Source organism: Excalfactoria chinensis, chromosome 4, assembly GCF_039878825.1.
Source record: "Excalfactoria chinensis isolate bCotChi1 chromosome 4, bCotChi1.hap2, whole genome shotgun sequence".
In the NCBI taxonomy this organism is placed as follows: domain Eukaryota; kingdom Metazoa; phylum Chordata; class Aves; order Galliformes; family Phasianidae; genus Excalfactoria; species Excalfactoria chinensis.
This window is the reverse complement of record NC_092828.1, coordinates 6,132,745-6,149,414: the sequence shown is the minus strand read 5'-3', so window position 1 is coordinate 6,149,414 and position 16,670 is coordinate 6,132,745. Positions and strand designations below refer to the sequence as shown.

Below are 16,670 nucleotides of genomic sequence, written 5' to 3'. Positions count from 1 at the left end.
TGTTCTGTATTCTTATCTGTTTTATCTATTTTTAGCTGCGTGTTGTTGAAGCAGGCATGTGAAACAGCAACCCAAACCGCTAACTTCGCTCTTGTTTCCTAACGCTGCTCTTTATTGACTCCCCCGCCCCCCAAAGACAGCTGGGTTTCAGTGTTTGAGTTCTGTGGCGTTTGCTGGATAATAACCAATTTGGTATGTTAACGCGTTGGCCACCGGGAGAGAGCTGTGGTGACAGAATACTTGCTCCAGCTGCAGTTCACTGCTGTAGTTCAGAATCAAACAAAATGGGCAACCCTCAGCCTGCCCCCCCCCGGCTGTTCGGGCTGAGAATTTGTGATTTATGATGTGAGACATAGAAACAAATAGAAGGGAGAAATTGGGGAGTTGAGCTGTTGCCTTGTTTGGGTCAATGCCGAATAATCCGACGGTGTTTGTGTTTTGTTTGGTGGCATCAGTTGGTGCAATGCGAGCGGTGCAGTTTCTGTCCTAATGTAAACAGCAGCCCTTTCCCCTCCCAAAATACTGTCGATTCGATGTTTCTCCGTCAAGCGGTGCGTTATCTAATGACTGAATTGGCAAATAGAGTAACAGCCCCCAAGAATTGCTTTAGTCACGCTCAGCAGAGGAGTTCAGTCAATGGAAGCGCTGTTTGGAAATGAAACCACTACAATCAGCTTTGTGAACGTTTCAGTTCAGCGTCGTCAGCCGTAGTCACGGAGGAGCTGGAGCATGCAGCCATTGAGCACACAATGCACTGCTTGTACGGAGCTCGTCATCGTAAATATTGCGGCCGTGTGATGCTTTATCATCGTGTGGAGCTCCTGATAGCGTGACAAAACAAATTACAAGTGTCCTTACGTTTGTCAGCTCGGTTAGCTCTTGACTCGTCCTTCTGTATCATAGAGATAAATGGCATCTGCTCTCGGTTAAAAATGCACGGTGCTTCAATTTACTCATCTCCCTATTCTGAGAGTTGGAGTTTTATTGCAGTGCTCAGCTGGAGGTGTGATCCCAGAGATGAGGGCTGGGCTGGATCCTGTGAAGCGTCATCATACAGATACAGTGGGATGCTTGCCAGTGTTCTGAGGCATCAAGTCTGTCCCTCCTTAGCAATTAGAGGGCCTCTACCAACCACAGTGTCTGCACAGGGGAGTGCTTTTTGGGGACAAAACTGACATTTACCTCAATGGACTAAGAATGAAAAGAATCGCCTTCTTAGCAAGTAAATGTGAAACGCTTATGTGAAATCCAGCTCTTATTCAAAGCCATGCACATAATTTGGACTACAATTGCTCATGGCCACGTTGTTGTCTCTCAGTACCCACCATGAAATTTGTGATAGCTGTTCCTTGAAATGCACCCAGGCAGGGCAGCTGCATGTGTGGTAGGCCTGCCTTTAAGAGTTACATTTAGGTTTTTGCCTCCCAGGCCAGCTGGGAGCATTGATGAGGTGATACTGTGCAGCATGTGTCAAGCTCTCAAATCACAGTGTAGCAGTCTCGGCTGAGGCTCCCTGACCTTCTGGCCCCATCATTACTTATTTAGTGAGGGAGGGGAGGTGGAGCTGCACACTTAATACATGTCCTGAAGTTTTAAGGTGAGGACAAAAGTTGTATTACATGGCCCTTCAACCTCTGTCCCTCTGCCACACACAGGCAGCACAGAAAGGGATTTACAGTTTAGGAAGGTGGGAGTTCCCAGCTGTGCTTTTACGTCTCTCTTCCCAGCTGCCGTAACAGCAGAGGTGATGATTCATTTAAACTGCGTGATCAAGAGGAGATTGCAAACATTCAATACAGCCAAATCTAAAATGAATGTTTCCAGTTGCCCAGCGTCTCTCTGGGAGCATCCAGTCCTGGGAGGTGCTGGGATCCCCGAGCTGTGATTGGGATCAGATCTCTCCCAGCATGCAGTACTCCTCAGCCCGTCTTCCCCAGGGATCAGCCGGACCAGAGACTGTGTCTGGTTCCTCCAGGAGTCTGAGGCAGTCCCAGGGCTTGTCTTGTAGCTGCAGCCTGCAGAAAACCCACAAGTTAAGATTGAATTCCATGTAGAGAGAAATCACGTTGGTGTACATTTTGGATGATCGCTGCTCATCTCTGGGTTTTTATCTTCTGTTCTTGCCTTTTTCAGGGGGCTATGGAGGGACTTCCTTGCAGTGCACTTGCCAGTCTAGTCAGCCAGGGGGGATTTGCTGAAGAAAGCACAAAAAGCAAGTGTGGGGCTGCAGGCAGTGCTCATAAATTTGAGGGTTTGGGGTTTTTTTCATGACAGAAAGCTTTTATTTCTGTCATATGTAAAAGCGTTCAGTATTAAAACAGGAGATAATGTGATTATGTAATTCTGCTTTATGTTAGGTACTTTAAGGCATATCTTAATAGTTCTGTTTACAGGTCAGTGGATGTCCCTTATCTGTGCCCAAATCACTTTCAGCGAGTTGTGTCACCACCAGCTGAGTTATGTAAGTCTGGAATGGAAGCTGTTCATGCTTTCTGACTCTGTGTGTGCCCAAATTCAGAGCTGCCCTGCTCTCAGTCTCTTCAAGAGAGCTCTGATCCTACCACACGACAAGGAAGGAAGCAGGGAAACATCTCTCGCTTGTGACCCAAGCCACAGTTCCAAATCCTTGTGTACAATCTGAGTTTTCTTCCTGCTGGATGTATGCTGTGCTGCCTTCCTGAACAGTCCCAGTATTTGCTCATTGGTTGCATCTTGCACTGTTGTACATGGCGTACCCCACGATGTGGGCTGTGGGGGGACCTGGTGGGATCTCAGCCATTCGTTCTCACTCTTCCCAATGCGGCAGAATTGTACTGCTGCCCCTCAAGCGCAGCTTTTACCAGCTTCCATGCTCCATTGACACATGACCTTCCAAAGTGAGAAATGTCAGTGGCTGGGAAGCCACAGCCCAGTGCTCTGCATGTCTGATACTATGCAAGAAGGGTGCAGGGACTCATCTCATCCACTTTGGGCAATCAGAACCAACTCACTGTAGGTGAAGAGTGCAGTGTCTTCGGACAGGTGAGTTTTGGGGGCAGCAAGAGAGCAGTTCTGCTTTCTATTCTGCTCATGTTGGAGCCTTAGGAAGCCAGACTGACTGTTCCTGCTGCCACCAGTGGTTGTACCTCTCCCCTTGTCCTCCAAGACATCATCATTATCATTTAGCCTGTGTCTGCTCTTTGATGGCATCAACAGATCTAACCTTCTGAGGCTCTCCCTGCTGCATTCGCATTGACCTGTATTCCTTCCTTATGCAGGAGAGCCTGGACGTGGCCAAGCAGAGGAATAATGCTATCCTGCATCACACCTGGCCACTGTGTGTGAGAGAGTCAGAAGAAAGCCAGGCGAGAAGCAGCACTGCAGGATATTTCTGCCTTTTCTCCCTCTGCAGGCTGTCCCTACAGTTCCTGGCTTAGTCAGAAGCAGGCAGAAGGGAGCTGTAAGAGGTGCCTGCTCCCAGTCCTGCTGTGCTGACCACAGGAGGCTGCAGGGAGGCTCACCATCCCATCAGCTGTTAGTCATCTGCACAGTCAGGCAGTGCCGCAGGGCTGACAGCTGGCTGGGGCTTCTCTGTTCTGCAGATCCCGCTACCTTTAGTCTACAACCACGGAGTTCCTATTGGATTCTATGGGAATTTTACCCTAACTTGAATTTTTAGACTCAGACCCTTACTTAAAGCCATAATGCCCAAAATTACCTCCTGCCTCTTGTGTATTTGCATCTGGGCATCCTCAGTCCTGTAAAGAAAATGCCTGGCTTAGCAGATAGTGGTGTGGAAAATCGTGTCAGAATTCCTGAATGTGTCAGATTGCATCGGACGGCTGCAGCTAGGTTGGCTCTTGCTGAGTACGTAGCTTCAGTCTTTGCAGAGTCATGCAGGACTGAAGTGTTTAGCAGAGATAACCACAAGCCAGTCTCCAGACTCTTAAACTGGTATTTAAATATTTTTTTTCTCTTTAATGTGTTGTAGTAGATATGTTAAGCTGTTTATTTTCGACCAGATAATGAGCGTTTTCACATTTGTGGTCTACCAACCATCTTAATGTGTGTCTGCTGCTCCACTGAGTAGTATTAATGTGTTTCAAGGCGTTGCTCATGTTGATTTTCCCGTTCATGTAATCAGCATTACTGAGAGAAGTGATCCTCAGTACTTGTGCTGTGTGTGTGGGTTCCCATGCTGGCTGCAGCTGGCAAGCGGCATCTTTCTCATAATGTGCTGTTTCAGGGTAAGGAAGGTCCTGAAGATGCTGACCAAACCCACTGCAGCATTTCATGGTTGATTTTTACATCCTCACTGTATTCTCCTCTACTAATTGAAATCCTTTTTAAAATACCTTGTGCCAGCCTTTCAGCCATTCATGCCTGCTACAGGATTATGGCGTGGAACGTATTTTTAGTTGGTTTGCATTAGATTTCGGGATGCTTTAAGATGAAATAAATGAAGTACCCATTTCCAGTACCTCAGCATACTTGATTATTTGCACCTACAGGACTTGCTGCCTTCACCCCCATTCAGCATTTGTAGCTAGTGCTGTGGTCACTTCATTCATCAGGTCTGCCAGACTTTTATGGCTTTTTGTCTTTCAGCTCTGATGAGATTGCTGACACCTGTTAGAACGGTGCTGGATTTGCAGCTAGTTCTCTGAGGAACCTTTTCTCCTTCCCCTACAACTAAAGCAGCTTCCTGTATCTGCCCTACATGAGGCTGCTGGTCAGCAGTGCAGCTGCCACAGCTCCGCTCCTCTGATCTCTGCAGTCATCACAAATAGACATCAGACTGTTGATTTTTTTTTCCTCTTTTTTTTCCCCTAGGAGAAAAAGCAGCATCTAAAAAACCCAACCTTTTATCTGCAGGGAGCTGGATGTATTTAGCCATGCCAGTCTAGATAAAAAGAATGTCTTGCATTTCTTTTTCTTTTTAAAGGCTTGTGGGAGGAGGCTCACAATAGAGGCTCCATTGTGCTGTTAGTACTGCGAGTACAGGAAATCACAAATTAGCTATGACGAGGGTATTGCAGGGGAGTTTGAAGTTTACTTAATTCCCATAGTATTGTATGGTTTTGAAAGGGTTTCACAATGCGTTGCCTTTCGGGTACAGTTGTGTATGTTGTTTGTATTTGGCAGCCCTCTGTTCAGGGTTTTCTCTTACCGCATTCAAAAGGTTTCATGTTTTGAGTCCTTGAATCCAGCTGACTTTCCTTACTGTAAATACAGAGGCAGACGAATGTGCTTGGTATTTATCTCATGACCACCCTGCAGCCATCTAAAATTCAAATCTGGCATTATGCATTCAGCAGCGAGAGTGAGCAATAAAGAGGGATTTTAAGTAGGAATTTGGAGAACATTATGCTGCAGGCGCAACTTCTCTTTTCCTCACAGATTTTGATTCCTGATTCTGCAGGATGTTGAGTCATTCCCCTTCCAATTGATATCAAAGGGAACTGGAGTGAGTTTACAAATGCCGGGACTCCTAGCTGTAACCTGTGTGCTAAGCCAGTGTTACTGTAGCATAACCCTGCTGCTAGAATTCTGTCCATGGGTTGCTTTGGCTCAGTACCTGCAATTGAGGAACAAGTTCTGTCTGTTAGATGGGAGAATTAAGGTTATGAGAACTCTCCGAAGTCACGAATCTCACTTTCCTCGAGCTGTGACTCAAGGGTTGTTACATTGAGGCGATGTTTTAGAACCTAAAATATGTGAGTTCTGCTATTCTGTTTTGCCTTTCTTTTTATAATCTCGCTTCAGTCTTCAGTGAGGACTTGATCTTAAGCTTGTTGGGTTTTTTGGTGTATTTTTTTCTCGTGATCTTTGCAGCTTCGTCAAAAGATACACTGACAAAATCAACGCTTATGTTCTAAAAGGGAAATATTTTCTTATTCTTACAAAAATCAAAGGAGAGATAGAAAATGGAGTTTACTTTTGGCTCTCTGAAGGACGCTATTGTGTAGAAACGATGGAGTTTTCAAACTGTGGCTTGTGCAGCTCCAGCAGCTGTTGAATGGAGGGTGGGTTGTTGGTTTGTGCAGGTTAAAAGAAAGAAAAGGACCTCGAGAATCGTGTAGGTCTCAGACTGTCACAGAGAATTAGCGAAGATTAGTTTTCATTTTAGAAGACTAATTCAAAATGAGCGTTAAATGGATTATTTTTATAAATAGTAAATAGGCTCCTCTGTCATACCTTGGATTTCTTTGATCACAGCAATGCGTAGTGAAAGCAGCAGTCTGTGAACACGCTCTGCGATACCTGGGAAACTGCTCCCATTTAATGAAGTACAGTTTTCAGTCAGGTTGGTTAGGCTGGCACACTGCTGTTTGAACTCTTGTTTAAGTGTAAACTGCTTGTTTTGTATTTGCATGAAGGGATTTAGGAACTGGAGAAACTGAACCCAAATATGATACTCTGCAGTTGCTGTATATTGAGCATCAGTGTTGTCATGTGTGCATGTGCTTTGGTGTTCTAATGGGATGTTCTGTGTGGGATTTGTACCTCTGTATGAGGAACTTGAAGCTCCTATTTATGGCTGTTGGGTAGTGATAGGATGAGGGGGAATGGTTTTAAACAGCCTAAACCTCCCCTGTCTCAGGATACTAGGAGGAAGTTTCTCACCCAGAGGATGGTGACGCACTGGAACAGGTTGCCCAAGGAGGCTGTGGATGCCCCATCCCTGCAGGCATTCAAGGCCAGGCTGGATGTAGCTCTGGGCAGCCTGGTCTGCTGGTTGGCGACCCTGCACATAGCAGGGGGTTGGAACTGGATGATCACTGTGGTTTTTCAACCCAGGCCATTCCATGATTCTGTTTATTAGGAAGTTAATGACTTACATGAGAACTGGAATTACCTTTTTAAGCCCTTTTTTTTTTTTTTTTTTTTTTTTTTTTTTTTTTTTTTTTTTTTTCCCCTTTTGTTTATAGAAATTCCGCGTTACCTAGAAAATCTTAGGTGAATACTGAAGTAGGAAAACTTGGACTTACTGACTTCCAGGAGAATTTGGGTCAAATTAGTGCTTGGAGAATTGAAAGAAGGGAGCAGAAAGCAGTGCTCAGCAGGTTGAGCAAGGACAGCAGGGTGACCTGCTTGGACCTGGTGCTCATCTTGCACTTCTGTGCATCATATGAAAGTAAGGATGGTGACCTTCTTGTGAAAACAGCAAACTCTGGTAGGGTTCTCTTGGTAATAGTGCTCTGAACTGGTTCTTTGTTGTTATAGCACAAGTAAATGGTTTGGGAGGTGAGGCAGCATCTTCTCAGTTGAGAACTGAATTCAAGTGAATGCGCTGAGGAGTGGACAGCCCAGAGCTTGACTGGACTCAGCTGTCCCAAATACTCTGCTGTGATTGAAGGGTGTGTTTTTTGTCAAATAAAAAACGTGCTTTCCGTACTAAAGCTCCTCTTCTTGTGTATTTGTATTGGGAAGCTTTATTTCATCAATTAACTTGACAGAACATGCATGCAAAGAGACAACCAAGATACTGGTGGGTGCTGCAGCCCCACACACTACACTGAATGCTGCTGAGCTCCTCCTCCCACTGAGCTGCAGAGGTTTGGAGAGCAGGCTGGGCTGTGAGCTGTTTGTGCTTAACAGCTGATCTTTGGAAGAGAAGTGCCGTGGGATAATTCCTTTCGGTTTGAGTTTGCACGTTGTGTGACTATTAAAAACTTCATGATGACTGTTAAGTAAAGACAGCTCCTTGAAGTGCCAGATGGAAAAGAGCAAGAGAAACGCCTGCTGTTTAACACAGAGAGGGGATTTTTGCAAGTTGTCTTTTGGGGTCTTCCCCAGTCTGCGCAGTTGCTGTGCTGCAGTTGCTGTGCTGGGGCCTGTTCAGATGTTACGTGCCTAAGTGAGATGAATTTCCTCTCACTAATTGTGTGGCAGAATGCTGGCTTCAAACGGCATCTTCATCACACGGTGACAGGTCTGCAGCATCAAACCACATTGCTGAAGTCACAGCAGCTCCTTCTTAATTCCTACCCGCTCTGTCCAGTAGGAGCTCTTACGGACAGGGCGGACGTTTCTGCTATTCTAGAAATGTGCTGGCTTTTTGAACCGCTGTCGTGGCTGGTGAAACACACAATACTGCCTGTTTGGTTTGGACCAGAGACCCCTTGATTCATTCTTTCGCAGGGCAGTCGACCGTGTTATTACATCCATTTTCTATGGATCTCGTTCATTGCCTGTGTTTATACATAGCTTGGAATGATTAAAAATGTGAAAAATGCAGAGTATTCTTCAGTTGGCTAAAATTTGAAGAGGGTGTTGTTTTGTTTTTTTTTCTTCCTGCCAACATCTGGAAGTCAGCCAGGTGAAAGTTAACATTCCCACAATACCTTTGCTGTGGGATAATGGGCAAGTTCAGGGCAGCATTCTTCCGTTCCTTTGGATAAACAGGCTGCTGTCCAAGGCTGGGCGGCAGCTCTTGCTGAAGGTGGAAACGTTGCTGTTTGTTCTCACAGTTGTTGCTTTGTTGATGGTTTTGCCACCCCTGCTCCTTCTGAAACCCAGCAGTAGGGAAGTGGTGTGCAGTTGTCTGCCCTGAGCAGCGTGTCACTGTCAGTTCTTTGTCTTCTGATTCTCCCAAGAGGAATGCAGTGTGTGCTGCCTCAGAGTTGTAGTTTACTGCATGAAGAGCCATGCGTACCGGGGACCTTTCTAACCAGGTGAATGTTCATTCTTGAGCTTCAGTAGTTTAGTCAGAAACTTAAGAGAATTTCAGAGGTGCTTTATATTTAGTCTGTGGTTTCTTGGGCTGTTGTATAAACATTGTTCTTACTGAAAATCATCTTAGTGACTTAGGAGCTTTTCGGGTTAGTGCTTTCCTACCAGACTGTCTTTTCACCTTCAGCGATGATATCTTTATAGGAGGACATGTGGCTTTTCACTATTCACTTAGTCAGAAGGGTGGGGAGCAGCTTTCACTTCTAAAAACTCCATTTTTACTGCCATCTGAATTGGCAAAGGAAGGTCACTGGGGAGACTTGATCTTTCACACCGTATGGATGGGTTCAGACACAGCATGGAATTATTCCCCTTCGTTCCCCAGTGTTGCTGAGGTCCTTACATGCATTGAAGCTAGTAAGTGAACCTAGACTTCAGTGTATGTACACTGCATTTTTCCAAGCAGAGTGTAGGCCTGCTGACACGTAATGTGTGCATTCACATCAGGATGAAGTCAGTAGGATCAGTGTAGGCGCTGGTAACGTTCCGTTCTCACGCAAAGTGCAGCAGCACAGTAAAATGCAAATGCTCTGAGATGTGCTGCTGGTGGGGTTTCCAAATTCCATTTCCGTGACTGTAATTTTTCATCACTCTAAACCTGTAATACCTTTTAATATGCTTTCAGGAGCTGTATGGGAAGAAAAGCACTGCTGCTTACTTGATTAAAACGAAAACGTATTAAGAAACAGAAATCTACTGTGCAGTCTTCAGTTTGTGTTCACTTAGAACATGGGTTTTATGGACCTTTCAGTTGGAGGTTATTTATTTCTCTGCACTGTAAAGAGCAACTACTTGAACTGCTGGTTTTATTGGCTATAAGCGTCAGTATCTTGGAACGGGCTATATTTAGACAAGTAGCATTCTTTTCTATTTCTCAGCCTCCCTGCGTAAAATAAGTCTGCTTATTCCACATCTATACATGCGAGTGCATACACATGTGGGGTATAAATACCTTAATTTCCTGTGTGAACATCAAACTTATTTTTGCTGTAGTGCAGAAAGCGGTAGCATCTTTTTATCAGTTGTGAAGCCATCGTTCATATGCATAAACGCTTTTAATTACATCAGGTGTGTGTGCATCATTCTGCAAGCTGCTTGTGTGCGGGTGGGTGTCTGTTCCCAGCGTCCCTGATTTAGCAAGTAACGCAGCAAACTGCCTCACTCTGATTGCAGAACCCCAGTGCGACTCGGTCTGAATAGGGAACAAAAAGCAAGACCTTCGACGAAGACAGAAAATAAAATCCTAATGAAAGATGTGCACTGAATAGTAGCTTGGCTTTCATGTCTACCAACTGTGAAACCTCCGTAAGAATTGCTGCTATTGTGCGAGTGTTCCCACCTTCCTAATAGAGGTGTTCTGTATCCTGTTTTTCTTGTTGACTAGAGAATGACAGCTTTTACGGGTATTGTAATGATGAAGTGCCATTAGCTGTATACCATTCATGTCTTAAATTGCATCCTTTGTTGTGTTCCTTGCTATTCTTGTACAATAGTTGGGTATGGTCAGGATCTTGATTTCTAGCACTTCTGCTTTCTTTTTTTTTTTCATTTTCTTGTTTTGTAGGTTTTCATATTTTTTTTGTTGAATTATGTGTATTTCTGTGATCAGTTGGCATGGAAACATGGCTGCTTTATAGACCGGGTTGCCTTTAACATTAATTTGCAGGTACTTGTTTTTCAGTGTGAGAATGGAAGCCATTTATGCTCTTCATCATTCCCTATCATTAATACTCGCATGCTTTCTGACCCAACATAAGTTGTCTTTCTTTCTGTCTTAGGAGGTTAAAATGTGCTTTTTTTTTTAATGGATGATTTCTCGGTGGGATGTACCACGTTTCTCATGGAAGAAAGCCAGAGGCTTGCTTTGATCAGCAGTGAAGGAGGAATACTTCCACCATTACTCTGTGACTTTGGCTAATGAGTTTCTGAAATACCTCAGTGTGGAAATACCTCTCCCTAAGGAAGAATAGCCAGACTGTGAGTGCGTGTTGCATCTCTAGAAATGTGAAACTGTTAGAGTACGGGCTATTTTAAGTGTAGGTAACCAAATAACTGATTGAAGACGTATTATAAGCAGGTGCAGATTGTTTGCTCTCAACGTAGTTGCTTTCAAGTTCCTTAGGATCAAATCTCATTTTAATTTCTAATAGTCCAGAGCGTTGTTTGGAGAGCTTTACACAGATTGGATGTGTGGAATAGAAATAAGATTTGTATTAATTTACTTTGGCTTATATTTTTCTATCCCGTTCCAGGCTTCAAATGCTTCATTTCAGAAACTGTTTCACAGTGTTTGTGCCATGAGTGCTGTTTCGTGGTCTTACACAGCCGCTGTACGGCCCATTTCTTTGTCTTAATTTCTCCACATTTTTAAAAATAAGCAATCAGGAAACAGAACACCGTAGGTACAAAGCCCATGTTTTCATATTGAGTGCTCAATTGAAATAGCTCGAATGAAAAATCAATGGTTTGCTTCATACTAAACTCCTCTGTTGACGCTCTTCTGAGCTTTCGTGTTATTTGTGGGTGGTTGTTTGGAGGCGAGAGGTTTAGGAGCAGAGATGAGGGTTTCTTGTCGTGCTTTTGGCAGTTTGCAGATCAGATTCTCGCTGCCCGCAGTGCAGCTGTGAAAGAAGTTGGGCTGTGCCGCTTCCTGTGTGACAGCAGCTCCTCATACACGCAGTAACCATTCCTCCCAGCTTTCCCACCCTCTTCCTCCCCATTCTCTCATAACAAATAGGTCTGTTAAGAGCTAGAAACAAACATGTCTCACCCTTTTGCCATCTCTTCCCATCTCAATGTACTTGTCAGAGTAGCTGGAGATGAGATCTGTTTTATTTCCCCGCCTGTTGTAAGCTGCTTTTAAATTAGTTTTTCCTTGAAGAGCCCAATGGCATTGCTGATCCTGGAAAAATAGCAGCCAGAACCACTGGGGGGGAAGCTACAGATTGGCTTGATCACCATACAGAATTTGTAACTTTTCTTGGTTAGACTGAGCTGCTCTTCCATTTTCTCTCTGCAGCTCAACGTTTCATTCATGACTAACTTCTTGCTGTGTTTTTGTTTGTCAGGCTTGTTTGTTTCTTCTTGATTGTCACCCTGCAGTGCTCCCAGCTCAGCAGTTCGGACTGGTGGGGAATGTAGGTTTGCACAGCCATTGCCAGTTGTGTGGTTTGGGGTTGGGTACCCCCAGTGAAGCTGGCTTCACTGCATTTGCTGCCACTTGATCCCAGCTCTGTGCGTTGCTGGGAAGAGAGTATCTGTCTTCTGCTCATTTATTTACAGGTTGGACGCTGGACTCACCAAAATGAAGGGTACTCCCATAGTCTGCTGTGGGTTCTTGACAGACCTCCCAGAGAGAAACACTGCTGCTTGTGTTGGCCCTTAAGTAGTTTTGTCCTAAGTTGTTACCCAGTGCTCTTTGTTTGATTCTATTCAACATGCATTAAGAAGGAACGAATAGTCCAGCTTAATTTGAATATTTTATTTAAGCCTTCTGGAAAGTACCTATAAAACAACTGTGAAGGAACATGTATCAAAACACAGACAGGTGTCAAACTGTAACCAGAAAAAGGTTGGTGTTGTTAAAGGGAAAAACAAGTGGGCTTTTATTAGCTGCTCCTTGTTTCCATTCATTGTGCAAACTGTTGGGCTGCCGTGACGTTCTTGTTCTGTGGCTTCATACAGTGCCTACCACAAGGCTGGCTGGTTTTGAGGGAATAATGCAATAAATGTGTTAAATAATATTTTGTTAAGAAGCTGATGTGTTGCAGCTGGGCTACAAAATTACGCGGTATTCATTGGACTTGGAAAGTAAAGTTCTGATGAAGATGCTGAAAAAAGCCAGAAGGGCATCAATCCTCTCACCTTGAGCAGCAATTCAGAAAAGCCCCCACGTTTACAGTGTTGTAGCCTCTCTGAATAACTCTGGTGACAGAACAAGCCATTGGAGTGCTTACTGCGACTGCTTTTAGACATGTGAGGCCCACGCAAACCTCCCTACACACAGCAATATATCCCAGTCCTGACATTCCTTGTGTTTCTAGTTTGAGTATGTGGGAAATCCACAGATCAGAGCTGCTTATTTCGGACACTTGCATCCATGTAGGATACATTTTCATTGCTTCAGTCACTTTCTATCCTGACAGTAGAAGGAAACTGCTGTGGTCATTCATTAGCAGGTTGCCCAAGGAGGCTGTGGATGCCCCGTTCCTGGAGGCATCCAAGGCCAGGCTGGATGTGGCTCTGGGCAGCCTGGACTGGTGGTTGGCGACCCTGCACATAGCAGGGGGTTGAGACTGGATGATGATTGTGGTCCTTTTCTACCCAGGCCATTCTATGATTCCCATACTGTCCTTTCCCCAGGAGCTGTGGTGCCGCACAATTCTGAGGCTGTCATCAAGAGGGGGAGGTGACATTCCCATGATGCACACACGTGCTGTGGGCAGCTTGGTGAACGTCTCTACCTGCACACTGCAGGACACAGGAACTATAACAAACTCACAGTGTTGTTTTGTTCTGTAAGATGCAGCACAGGTGGAAAAAACTAAAATAAGAGTGAAGGCTGCCAGTTTGCTGGGAAAGGTAACAGCAAATTCATTTTCCAAAACATGCTAAAAGAGGCAAGAAATGTACAGTAGGAAGGGAACTCGTCTGTATGGTAAAGGAGGGGCACCCTTTTGCCTTAAGATTTTGTAACTCTTAATAGAATCAGTAATTCCTTTTAACGCTTGCTTGTGACTGATGCTTTTAGCACTGTTTAATGTTTTATGTGATATAGGGTGATAGAACGTGATTTGTGCCCTGAAAAGTAATTAGAAGCCTTTATCTGGAGCCAAGGCGTTCTTATGCTTGTGAGTGAGCCCTTTCCAAGTTCAGAGTGGTTAAACTGCAGAGGCGAAAAGAAATGTTATGAAGTCCAATGAAAAATGCAGATACGGGTCATTTTTAAACATTTCTGGCTTTTCACCAGTTCAGTGGAAACAAAGCCTTCAAAAACCTTCTCCAAAGCCCTTTAGTATGTGGTGTATGTGGGAAGAAATGATTTGCTTCTCCCATCGAGTCATGGGAATGAGTCCTGAGTTTAACTGTTTTTCAGGACGGCTTTAACTGTGATATTGGAATGAGAGCCTTTGTAATTGAAACTCCAAATCTGCTTGAAGAAAAGCCCCGTATAGCAACACTCTTACATCATGGCTTTTATTATATTATGATTAAATGTAACATGATAACATAAAGTCAGCTTTTGCATTAAACTGCCTGTTTTACTTGGCACTTGGACTGTTGTTGCTGGCCCGTCCTCAGCAAGCTTGTCATTTTCATACATCCTGTTTGCTTACCTTCAAAATGAACATCTCTTTAGGAAATCCTATTTATTCAAGCTCAATTCACTTGGTGTGGGTTAATGTTGAGCACCCTGCGTGGGGCGTGCAGGGCTCTGGTTCCATTATGCCACAGCTTTCCTCAGTTTCCCATTTTCACGAGCTGTTCTCTAGCTTGTTACAATCATCAGCCATCTCCTATTGACCGAGAGCAGCAGGGTTCAGTGGCTGTGGGAGGAACCCAAAAGGTCGAGGAATCAGATGAGCTTTAAGGAGCCCTTTGCGCTGCTTCAGCGTTGGTCAGAGTTGCTTTCAGAACAAAACAGAATGGAGTGTGACTGAGGGAGGTTATTGTCATTTCCTGTGGGCTTTAATACTGTGCTGAGTTCTCCCTTTTTAATTGCATTGGTCTTAAATGTGTGCATGGTATGAGTATGTACATAGATGCACATATGCATAGCCCAGGCTTTTGAGTGCTGTAGCTGTAATTCCCAGGGGCAGTTCCTGTCCCTCCTTCCATCTTCACATGCTTGAAAAAGAGAATCAGAATATTTTTTTCACTTGTTGATGAAAATATCATCGTGATTTCCAGCTGAAAGGAGGGTGCAGGGCATTACATGCTTTCCTTCTTATTTAAAGAGAAAAAGTCATAAGGAATATGGAGAGCACTGTGTTCGACCTGCAGAACACTTTAGGGCTGTTATTTTTAGTATCATTTGAGTGTGTCGTGCTGACCTCAGAAATATTAAACCTTGTGAAACTAATTTGGTTATCCAAGGCCCCACACTTGCTTATCTTCATCCTCTTTGATAAGGAAATTAAGGAGTGCCCTGGGTAATAGTTTAACGTTCTTGGTCAAAGTACAGGTGTGCTGTTAGAGAAATTGCTTTCAGTGTTTGGGATCAGAATAAAGGAAGCCTTTGATGTTGGTTTTGCTTGGGTTATTGGGTTTCTTTCTCTGAGACAGCATCCCGTGCCAAGTCTGAGATGCAGAAAGGCACGGAGTCATCGCTGTGACAGACTGGATCCAGAAGTTTGGTTGTGTAGTGGATGATTGGCAGTGCCTCTAAAACATAACGTGAAATCAGTGCTCTGAAAGGGGTGGAATTGGTAGTGCAGGGAGATGAGGTATAGCTCAGGTGGTGCTTTAAATTGTACCAAAACAATCCAAAGCTGTTGTAATAATACAGCTTACTGTAAGAGAAACATTTTAGGAGGAGAGAAAGAATTTATTATCCTTTTTATTCCTTCCTACTTAATATTTTACAGGCAAATCAAGAGCAGGTCCTTGAGTGTATTACATTTCAAATTAATGGTATGTGGCTGTTCACTTTTATGCAGTTCACGGGCAAAACGGTGACTCTGAGAATGTGTTTTGTTGGTTTATTACCTAAAGCATTGCTTGCTTCCTTCTTTATATTTGAATGTATGGGTAGAAGAGCCGTGCTGAGGGCTGCTGGTGTCACCTCACATGGCAGCCCTGCTCTTCCTGTGAGTTCCAGGCTTGTTCTCTGTATCCTGTGTTCTGTCCTCAGAGTCTCCAGGCCCCCGTCCTTCCATGGAAACTGTTTCTGTAAGCCTTGGCAGGACCCGTATTGTTACTGGAATGGTGCTGGGAGGTAATGGTGCTGCAGTAGTTGCAGCAGATTGGTTTTCCAGTTCCTGTCTGCAAGAGTTTACTGACTTTTTTTTTTTCAGTCACACCCACTGATCCATAAAGTTTATGGAGTGAGATATAAGTTCCATTGCATTATAAACTTGAAGTTTGGGTGTGTATTAAGGCGGGTGGCATTCCTCTGCTCCTCCTTGGTGGCTGTCCCCAAAGGAGATAACAGCAGCCCAGGTGTGCTGCGTGTGGCCCTGGTGCAGACTGCCCTCATGCTTCCAGCTCTGTGGTTTGGAGATGTTTAGAGGTATTTGAAAGATATCGTTAGTAAGGGAAATGGATGCCTGTGAGTAGCTGTGGGTGAGAGCGACTGCTAATGTGTGGAGCCTTTGGTTTCTTTGATTCTTGCATTGAATTTTGCAGAGGTTTCAGCTGATTCTGTAACATCTTGGCAGGCAGATCACTTACCAGTCATCCTCAAACCAGAGTTAGAAGGAACAAACCCACAGCCTCGGCCAGCGTTCCTCTGAAGCTGGAAATAATGCAAGCATGCTCAGTTAGGGACATTCCACCACTGTTATTTCCACCCCCCCACCCCCCCCACCTTCTTCTTCCTTTCCTTATTACTTAACGAAGCTAAAAATACTTGAAACAGACCTTTCAGTTGTCCTCTAAACTCTTTTCCCTTTCTCTGGGATTTGCTTTCATGCTTGCGTTACTTGAAAACAGGGCTTCTGCAGCCACGTGTTGTACTGCTGACACCCGAGCTTCCCACCTCTACCACGTGATGTAGCGGTGGCTGAATATTGTCATTGGATTTGCTGCTCGAGCCTGGAAAGACAAAAGATTTTGCAGTAAGTCATCGTGTTATTACTGCTCGTTCCTTTGATGTTAAATAAATACAATAAATAAATATATATAAACAAAGAATATCAGCGAAGATGGCACTGTCTTGTGGCATGCTCTGAATGCGTTGAGTAGTTTTGTGACGTGCATTGCTTGTGGTTCTCACCTGGATGTTTGAAGTACAC

General features: G+C 44.3%; 1 protein-coding gene across 11 annotated transcripts in view; it reads left to right on the top strand.

Moving 5' to 3' along the window:
* CTBP1 (C-terminal binding protein 1) overlaps positions 1-16,670 on the top strand; it is a 207,180-nt gene that overhangs the window by 150,287 nt on the left and 40,223 nt on the right. Inside the window, exon 1 of one of the 11 annotated variants that reach the window (XM_072334005.1) lies at positions 9,833-10,020. The exons of 9 other annotated variants lie outside the window; for them this stretch is intronic. The gene's annotated coding sequence lies outside the window, so the exon portion shown is untranslated. Of the gene's footprint in view, positions 1-9,832; positions 10,021-10,562; positions 10,693-16,670 lie in introns of those variants that run through there. One more of the 11 variants, XM_072334006.1, reaches the window with a different exon arrangement.